This window comes from Stegostoma tigrinum, chromosome 1, assembly GCF_030684315.1.
Source record: "Stegostoma tigrinum isolate sSteTig4 chromosome 1, sSteTig4.hap1, whole genome shotgun sequence".
In the NCBI taxonomy this organism is placed as follows: Eukaryota; Metazoa; Chordata; class Chondrichthyes; order Orectolobiformes; family Stegostomatidae; genus Stegostoma; species Stegostoma tigrinum.
This window is the reverse complement of record NC_081354.1, coordinates 44457787-44468275: the sequence shown is the minus strand read 5'-3', so window position 1 is coordinate 44468275 and position 10489 is coordinate 44457787. Positions and strand designations below refer to the sequence as shown.

The 10489-nt window shown below is 44.4% G+C and overlaps 1 long non-coding RNA gene across 1 annotated transcript; it reads left to right on the top strand.

Moving 5' to 3' along the window:
- Nucleotides 1-2467: 2467 nt before the first annotated feature.
- On the top strand, nucleotides 2468-10240 carry LOC132209505 (uncharacterized). Its single transcript, XR_009445632.1, has 2 exons — nucleotides 2468-3207; nucleotides 9784-10240. It is a non-coding gene; the product is annotated as an uncharacterized LOC132209505 (long non-coding RNA).
- Nucleotides 10241-10489: the final 249 nt, after the last annotated feature.

Sequence of the window (10489 nt, the reverse complement as noted above, 5' to 3'; positions counted from 1 at the left end):
ATTAATTTTCATGATTATCCCTATTACTTTTGTTAAAAAATGAGACAACATTGGCTATTCTCCAGTTTTCTGGAACTTCACCTGTGCTCAAAGAAGATACAAAGATGTCTTTCAATGCTGCAGCAATTTGTTCTCTTGCTCCCCTAATATTCTGGTGTGGATCCCAACAGAACCCAGGGACTTATCTACCTTAATATATTTTAAGACATGTAATAGCTACTTTCTTTAGAAATTAGACACTCCTGTCCCTGAGATCATCCTCCACTAATTCCTTCCCTTTGGTGAATACTGACACAAAGTATTCGTTAAGGACCTCACCATTCTCTTTTGGCTCCACACAAAGATTCCCCCCTTTGTCCTTGATTGGGCTAACCCTTTCCCTGGTTACCCACTTGCTTTTTATATATGTATAAAAAGCCTCTGGATTCTCCTTAATCCTGTTTGCTAATGAATTTTCTTTGCCTCTTTTTGCCCCTATGTACTTACTTATTTTAGTTCTTTCCTACTTTCCTTGTATACTTCAAGAGCTTCATCAATTCCTATCCTCTTAGACCTTATGTATGTTTCCTTTTTATTTTTGACCAATGTTATAACATCCCTGATCATCCAAAGTTCATGTTACTTGCCATACCTGTCCTTCATTCTGGCAGAAACTTGTTACTCCTGAACTCTTATCAAATGCCATTTCAAATACTGCTAAATGTCCAATGTGGATTTACCCTCAAACAGCAGCCTCCAGTCAACATTCTCAGGTTTCTACTTAATATTGGCGTAGTTTGTCTTCCTCCAATTTAACACCTTCACCTGAGGACTGCTGTTATCTCTTTCCATGAGTATCTTAAAAAACTCATGGCATTACAGTAACTATTCCTGAAATGCTCCCCCACTGAAATTTGACCCACCTGCCATTGGCCCATTTTCCAAAATTATGTCCAGCATAATGAATTCCCTATTTGACTGTTTGTATACTATGTCAAAAAGCCCTCCTGAATGATCCTTACCAATACTACCCATCCAAGCCCTAGCACAAAGTGAGTCCTCGTCAATATAGGGGAAGTTAAAATCTAAACGACTCTGCTGTATTTACATCTTTCCAAAACTTTTACCAACTTTCATGTCATCTGCATTCATAACCAGGCTACCTCCATTTTTATCCAAATCATTTATACATATTACAAACAACTGAGCTCCCAGCACTGATCTTTGTGGATTATTACAGGTCACAGAACCCAAGTTAGAAAAGCATCGCTCCACAATACCATCTGTTTTCTCTGATTAAGCCAGGAACAACATTGTTTCTTCTCCAGCCTTCCAGTGGCCTGCAACTTCATCACACCACCATTATTCCCTGGCCAACATTTCTGTCTTGGGATTTCCACAGTGCTCCAGTAAGGCACAGCATAAACTAGGAGAACAGCACCCAATTTTCCACTGGGGACCCTGCAGCCATCAGGACTGAATAATTTTAGAACCTGGACACCTTCTTCCATGTCTTTCCTCACCAGACCCTGTCATGACATGAGCTGCTTTCAGCACAGCTGACCCATTTTCACCCATTAATGGCCCCCATTATCAACTTTTCTTTCTACCTGGCAGGTTATCAGTCATTCCTTTGTCCCATTAACAATCTTTCCCACTCTCTAGTCTCCACCTCTACCTGTTCGTTCACTCCTTTCTCCATTGTGCCCCCACCCCTATCTTCAGCATAAATACGATCTTTTTCAAGCAACTGTGACTTCTGAAGAAATGTTACCAGACTCAAAAAGTTACCAGATGTTGCCAGACTTGCTGAGTTTCTCCAGCAATTTCTGCTTTTGTTTTATTTCCAGAAACAATCCTGTTCATGTGACTCTTTAACAAGTCAAAAGAATTCCTACAGTGAATCAGGTAAGCTAAATTTAAGCCACCAGCTTCCCATGTGTGGGTTATTGACGATGTGGGAGATTCATGTCAGTGTCTTGCTGCTTTACATCCCAATGAATAAAATTAAAATTATATGCGAGTGGTCCATTATGCATGAAGCTGTGAGGTTCAGGCTGCTCATGGGTGAGTTTCCTGAATCTTTATCCTTATACCACTGCTGATATGATCGAACATTTTCCCACTGCCAATGTTTAAAGATGTACCCAAAGATGTGTAGGTTAGGTGGACTGGCCATGGTAAATTGACCCATCTTCTCCAGGGATGTGCAGGCTAGGAACATTAGCCATGGTAAATACAGGGTTACGGGGATAGTGTGGGTGGTTGGTATGGTTGGAGTCGTCTTTGGAGAGTTGGTACAGACTTGATGGGCAAAATGGTCTCTTTCCACATCATGAGGATTCAGTGTGAAGGAGTAAGTAAAGAGTTAACGACGAAGTTTGCCGACGCCTCGGACGGCTGGTCGATAACAGGAGAACTGTGTACGTAACTGACAGCATGAGGACAAGCTGCAAGCAAGACCACAATCATTTAGAGCCGAGACAAAACAAAGCACGGGTGTCTGAAGAACTGCACATGTGATAGCGGGTGTATATAAGTCTTGAAACTGTAGTAGTCGAGAGGTTTGGTGAGGCTCCTTTGAGGTCCCTGCTTCTCTCAAAAGCTTTAGTTAAATAAAACTGTGTTTGACTCACTACTAAATTCTATTCTGTATTATTTTACCTACAACAAATTGGCGTAGTCGGCAGGATCCTGTCAATGATCTGGACAGCGTGGCCATGGCCCAGACATCGGGACAGGGTACTGAACGCAAGGTTTTGTGAGTCAAACTACAGTTTATAATAATCTGCTGCTGAGAGTGAATGAGTGACTTACCTGCTGAGAGTGAATTTGTGACTGCTGTTTGATTTGAGCAAATTGGGTAGGAAATTCTCATCTCTAACTTGCTTCTTGAACCAGTTAAGAGGAGAAATCCCCTACATGAAGGTCAGGACCTTTCTAAGCGTGTGGAGACTGGGGAAGACGTACCTGGAGTGTGATGCTCAAACGGGAGATGAGGATGTGATGTGTGGAACCGCCACAGGTCAGTGAAATAAGTGGGATACGGGACTTGATGACTCGCACACTAGGTATCACCAGACACAAACAGATTCGATCCTGAGTGGAACGCTACTGGCACAAGGTGAATACGTGACCAGACGAGTAAGAGCAGTCGATAGATCGGTAGACCCTGGGTGAGGCACGGCCAGCGGGTAATGCGGTCGGTCAAGAGATCGGAGGAAGATCGTGAGTATAAATCTATTATTTATTTTGGTGGGAAAAGAAGGTCAGTTGGGACTCCCTGGGGCTCTCATCGATCAATATATGACGGATAGACATTCACTCATTAAGCAGATGAAGAACAGGGGGATGGGATCCGTCCCAGGCCCTGGATCAACAGCGAAATTGGCTCTTAGGGCAGAAGAAAGATAGGACTAAGAAAACTGCAGTTCTTTCAATACATCCATTGGCCAGCCTTAGAAGAGAAACATTAGAGTCCACTGAAAAGTGAACAGAGGAAAAGAGGATCCTGGAATCACGAATCAGAGAACTAGATAAAAGGAACTAGGTTTTAGCAAAAGGCCAGTGGGGGCCTCTGACCCATACCATCCCAGAGAGGGGCCTAATGGTCCAGAAAGGAGACTAAGTGAGGAAGCAAACCTCACCCCGGTAACCCGGGGCGGGACCCTTGCAAACCCTACCGGGAGATATCACCCCTTTACACCTTGAGAAAGGCAGCAGATACTGGCGTCCCTAGGAAGATGACGACCCAGAAGTGTAAATATTAAGTTCTCGGTGGAATTAGACACCATCTGGATGGGACACCAACATACTTCAACTCATTTGGGTGGCGTATCCACAAGATAAGTGGCGATTGACGAGGGATGGTTCTGGTCAGGCTTACGCTGAAGACCAGGCCAGACATGATTACTGAGGTGGACAGTGGATGTATGACGTAGAATTAACAGCAGAGAGAGAGTCACAGGAGGAACTAATTGGTCTAAGATCACAAACACAAAACAACGGAAGGGAGAAGGGGCTTCTGAATATGGAGAACGATTGTTTAAGGTATTTAAGGAATATAAGAATGACGAAAGTAAGATTAGGGCCAATCAAGGTTAGTCGTGGGAAGTTGTGTGTGGAGTCAAAGGAGACAGGGGAAGCACTAAATGAATATTTTTCAACAGTATTCACTCTAGAAAACGACCATGTTGTTGAGGAGAATACTGAGATACAGGCTACCAGACTAGGTGGGATTGAGGTTCACAAGGAAGAGGTATTAGAAATCCTACAGAGGGTGAAGATAGATAAGTCCCCAGGGCCAGATGGGATTTATCCTCGGATCCTCTGGGAAGCCAGGGAGGAGATTGCCAAGCCTTTGGCATTGATCTCTAACTCATCATTGTCTACAGGAATAGTGCCAGAAGACTGGAGGATAGCAAATGTGGTTCTCCTGTTCAAGAAGGGGAGTAGAGGCAACCCTGGTAATTATAGACCAGTGAGCCTTACCTCAGTTGTTGGTACAGTGTTGGAAAAGGTTATAAGAGATAGGATTTATAATCATCTAGAAAAGAATAATTTGATTAGGGATAGTCAGCACGGTTTTGTGAAGGGAAGGTCGTGCCTCACAAACCTTATTGAGTACTTTGAGAAGGTGACCCAACAGGTAGATGAGAGTAAACCGGCTGATGTGGTGTATATGGATTTCAGCAAGGCGTTCGATAAGGTTCCCCATAATCGGCTATTGTACAAAATGTGGAGGAATGGAATTGTGGGAGATATAACAGTTTGGATTGGAATTGGCTTTCTGAAAGAAGACAGAGGTTGGTAGTTGATGGGAAATGTTGACCCTGGAGTCTAGTTACTAGTGGTGTACCACACGGGTCGGTGTTGGGTCCACTGCTATTCGTCATTTTTATAAACGACCTGGATGAGGGCCTACAAGGATGGGTTAGTAAGTTTGCAGATGACACAAAGGTCGGTGGAGTTGTGGATAGTGATGAAGGATGTTGTAGGTTACAGAGACATAGATAAGCTGCAGAGCTGGGCTGAGAGGTGGCAAATGGAGTTTAATGCAGACAAGTGTGAGGTGATGCACTTTGGTAGGAGTAACCGGAATGCAAAGTACTGGGCTAATGGTAAGATTCTTGGTAGTGTAGATGAGCAGAGAGATCTCGGTGTCCATGTACACAGATCCTTGAAAGTTGCCACCCAGGTTGACAGGGCTGTTAAGAAGTCATACAGTGTTTTAGCTTTTATTAATAGAGGGATCGAGTTCCAGAACCAAGAGGTTATGCTGCAGCTGTACAAAACTCTGGTGGGGCCGCACTTGGAGCATTGCGTACAGTTCTGGTCACCACATTGCAAAATGGATGTTGAAGTTTTGGAAAGGGTGCAGAGGAGATTTATTAGGATGTTGCCTGGTATGGAGGGAAGGTCTTACGAGGAAAGGCTGAGGACTTGAGGCTGTTTTCATTAGAGAGAAGAAGGTTGAGAGGTGACTTAATTGAAACATATAAAATAATCAGAGGGTTAGATAGGGTGGATAGGGAGAGCCTTTTTCCTCGGATGGCGACGTCGAGCACGAGGGGGCATAGCTTTAAATTGCAGGGTGAACGATATAGGCCAGATGTCAGAGGTAGTTTCTTTACTCAGAGAGTAGTAAGGGAATGGAACGCTTTGCCTGCAACGGTCGTAGATTCACCAAATTTAGGTACATTTAAGTCGTCATTGGATAAGCATATGGACGTACACGGAATAGTGTAGGTTAGATCGGCTTCAGATCGGTATGACAGATCAGCATAACATCGAGGGCTGAAGACCCTGTACTGTGCAGTAATGTTCTATGTTCTATGTTCCTACCTACCACCTCATCCCGCCTCCTTGACCTGCCCATCTTCCCTGGACTGACCTATCTCCTCCCTACCTCCTCACCTATACGCTCCTCTCTACCTATCTTCTTTTCTCTTCATCTTCAGTCTGCCTCCCCCTCTCTCCCTATTTATTCCAGTTCCCTCTCCCCAACCCCCTCTCTGATGACGGGTCTAGGCCCGAAACGTCAGCTTTTGTGCTCCTGAGATGTTTCTTGGCCTGCTGTGTTAATCCAGCTCCACACTTTGTTATCTTGGATTGTCCAGCATCTGCAGTTCCCATTATCACTGATACAAAATCATGGTGAACCTCCTCTGCAGCCTCTCCAAAACATCCACGTCCTACTGGTAATGTGGCAGCCAGAACTGTACACAGTACTCAAAATGTGACCAAACCAAAGTCTTATACACATACAACATGATTGCCAACTCTTGTACTCAATACCCCAGCCGACGAAGGAAAGCATGCCGTATTATGCCTTCTTGACCACTCTATTGACCTGCGTTGCCACCTTCAGGGAACAATGGACCTGAACACCCAGATCCGTTTGTACATCAATTTTCCTCAGGACTTTTCCATTTACTGCACAGTTTGCCCTTGAATTAGATCTTCCAAAATGCATCACCTCACATTTGCCTGGATTGAACTCCATCTGCCATTTATCTGCCCAACTCTCCAATCTATCTATATTCTGCTGTGATCTCTGACAGTCCCCTTCACTATCTGCTACTCCACCAATCTTCGTGTCATCTGCAACCTTGCTAATCAGACCACCTATACCTTCGTCCAAACCATTTATGTATATCACAAACAGCAGTGGTCCCAGCACAGATCCCTGTGGAACACCACACATCACAGGTCTCCAATTTGAGAAACTCCCACTACTACTCTCTGTCTCCTGTTGCCTAGCCAGTTTTTTTATCCATCTAGCTAGAACACCCTGGATCCCATGTGACTTCACTTTCTCCATCAGCCTGTCATGGGGAAGAAGTAACCCCAGATGGAGAGTACTGCTTCAAATTCACTCTGATCAGGGAACCCATTTCACTGGAAGGGTGATAAAAACTATATTTCAACTGATGGGCATTAAACAGAAATGCCACATACCCTACCACCCCCAAAGTTCAGTCATGGCACAGTGCATGAATCGAACCTTTAAAACTTGCCTGGCAAAAGCTATGCAAGACTATGGTAAAAGATGGAAAGAAGTCCTACCTGCAATAATAAAACTTAGGGCTACTACAAGCCGCGCAACTGGACTAACCCCATACGAATTGATGACCGGCAGAGCAATGCAACTGCCCGTGTCTATCATAACGGGGGGAATTCTGACGTCAACCCACTCTGGTATAGAATGTGACGTTATATGCTGGAGCTGAGCGCCCAGTTCAAATCCTTTCGCCAAGCCGTGTGGGACAGACGGGAAGTCCAAGATGAACAAAGGGACTTGGAGGTTTGTCCGGAGGTCCTGCCAGCAAGCTTCAAGGTTATGGTAAAGACATTACCCAGTAAACCTGGGTTTTCCCCTAAATGGAATGGTCCCTATGAAGTTAACATCAGTGAAGACACTTGTGCCTGCATTGGTATGCGGGGGAAGGTTGCCTGGAAACATTGGTCCCAACTTAAAGAATGTGTGAAAGTCACTTAAGATCTTACATCTCACAGAGCGACCCTTTACCCAGGCAAATTGAATGGGACCACAACTCTGCGCACAGGCAGTGTAGACTTTGTTAACTTAGCGTTATAAGATTTTGTGTCGTTTGACAATGATTAATCTGTCATCCTCTGTTGCACTTTGTCACAGTGCTCGATCTCTTTGTGTTTATACCAGTTTTGTGTCTGGAGGATAACTTAATTTACAAGACCCACATTAGTCTACATGGTAATCGGACCGTGTGCTACCCACTTGCCCAGTCAGTCGCGGCGTTGTTCGTAGCTACCCCTGGGTGGACCCCCTTTAACCTTTATACAGCAGACCCCTCAGATGCATCCCGTGTGGGCGAAACCGGTACAGAAGGGAGATGTGTCAAACTGATAAACTTAAATAGGGTACACTCCCCCAATTGTACAGGAGCTCAGGGAAAAAACGGCACTAAATGTTCAAACCCGCTGAGTTACCCAGTTTGCTTCTCAGGATGTGGACGGGGGTGCCCAAATGTTGTAGTCCCTAAGGACGCCTCCTGTGTACAGACACAGTGCTCCCGCCAGCATTGCCATGTGAACAACGGCCTGTTTACGTGCACTTGTGGCGAACAAGAATGTTTAAATATAACTGCTGGTAGACAGTTTATTTGTGGACAGTGCAAAGGGGCACATGTTAGTTCAGCCACCTGGACATATCGATTTGACACCTACCAACTGATGGGGTCAGGCGAAAACTCTAGCCAGCCAAGGACGTGATGGTACAAACAGTTCATGCAGAAAAATAATCAGAAGGTCAAATGCTATTGAGCCAAGACTGGCTTTGTATTCCTCCTCAATGGGGCCTTCACAGCAGCCATACTGACCCTCCCAGTCCTCTTTGCAATGGGGACAATAGGACTGCTTACCATCCCATGTCCCCAGAGAGGACACACCTATAGGAAGATAGTGACCCGAGCCATTAGCGAAGAATTCTGTGCAGACTGGACAGATCCGGTAAAGCTGGGGTCCTCGCTTGGCTATGGGTTCCTCAGGGCCCTGTCTCTGGCGGGAGCAGCCAGGGTCATTACTGCCAAAAATAGGAACTATCTTGTCTGTGGATTGACCATCCTGGGAAACAGCACGGCAGAGGGATTAGATGCTATAAATCGGGAACTTGCCGAGTTCAGACTTTATGCACAGCAGACCCCGTATGCTGTCGATTACCAGTTAGCCCAGCAGGGCGGAGTATGCACAATTATGGGGGTCAAATGCATCACGCATGCCACAGATGAATCCTATAACATCTCCCAAGTCATTAGTGATATATGAAAACAGCTTGCTAACTTCAGACAAGGCCCTAAGAATGGGGACGATTGGCTTGGCTGGTTTCTGGGTGGCTCATGGGGGTCATACTTCCTTCATGCTTTCATTACGCTTATCGTAATTGTAATTTCGAGCTGTGTTGTAATGGCCATTTTTAATTAATGCTGTAAAATTTTGACTGCGAGAATTATGTCAAGTGCAAGCGTGCACACGGACAAGACTGCTGAGCACCCCTTCATGGGTGACATGGAGACACTAAAACCATGTGTACTCATGACTCTGACAAGGGGGGTCTGAAGGAGTAAGTAAAGAGTTAATGACGAAGTTTGCCAACATCTCAGATGGCAGGCCGGCGGCAGGAGAACTGCGTCCATGACTGACAGCATGAAGACAAGCTGCGAGCAAGACTATAACCGTTTGGAGTCTAGACAAAACAAACTGCAGGAGTCCAAAGAACTGTGCACGTGACAGCGGGTGTACGTAAGTTGTGAAACTGTTTGTAGTGGTCGAGAAGTTTGGTGAGGCCCCTTTGAGGTCCCTGCTTCTTCCAAAAGCTTTTGTTAAATAAAACTGTGTTTGACTCACTACTAAATTTTATTTGGTATTATTTTACCTACAACAAGTGATTCTATGATTTGATATGTGACCTTCACATTTCTCTGTGATGACCAAGACCCAGCAGTTTCCACTGGAGTTTTAGCCCATAGTCTCTGATATTTTGTTCTTCTCCTACTTTCCTTTTCCTAACAATGCAGGTTACGTCTTCAGTTCTTTAGATGCTAAACTCTAGAATTCTGTCACCAAACCTTTTAGCTTCTATATTTCTCTGTCCTCTGTTATGGCTGTGCTTTTAACTTAATTTTTGACCAAACATTTGATCACCTGTTCTACAGACAAGATGGCTGCAGGGTAAGATGCTCCTTCCAGAGCTCATCTGCGCCACCTGTTCTTTTTCTTTATTTTTTGTTTTATTTCTTTTTTACAAATCTTTTTCTCTTCCCTTAGTCTTGGAGGTGAATCACGGAGCAGCGTCAGACACAGACAGCGAGACCCCAGGTGGAAACTGGCATGAGGCAGACAGTCCTGGAATTTACCTTAGAGCAACTGAATGCCAGTAGGGAGTGGCCTGGAGGCTTGGAACAGAGCAGGGATGGCTGTTGGACTGGGGTCTTGGCATGGGCGGTCGGACCACATGTGGAGACCTTGCACTGTGCTGCATCAATGTAAAGTTTATTAGAAATTTTTTACCTGACTGTAACGTTAATCCTTTAACAATGTCTTATTTCTATTTTTGTTAAACTCAGTAAAGTAATGCAATTACCTTTTATTCCTCTTTTGTATCCAACCTTTGTGTGTTGGTACTTGTACCTAAGATGGTGCCATAAGTGCCATTGTAAAAGCTTTTCACTGTACTTCTACAATGGAGTACATGTGACAATAAAGGATATTCTGATTCTGATTCTGATTGTGTCCTCATGTGTCTTCTTTGGCTTAATATCAACTTTTGACTGCTTATAATTGCTTGTATCATCTTCAGAGCTTTACTATGTTAAAGTAACTATAAAAATCTATGCTGTTGTTTTTATTTCAAAAGAATGTTAGCTGAACATGTCCTTCCTCTTTACTGAAGCATACTGCAAATCCATCAATCGCTTCATCAAATAGACCTTTTGTCCTCTCCCTCAAGAGATTTTTCATCCATCTGCTTTCT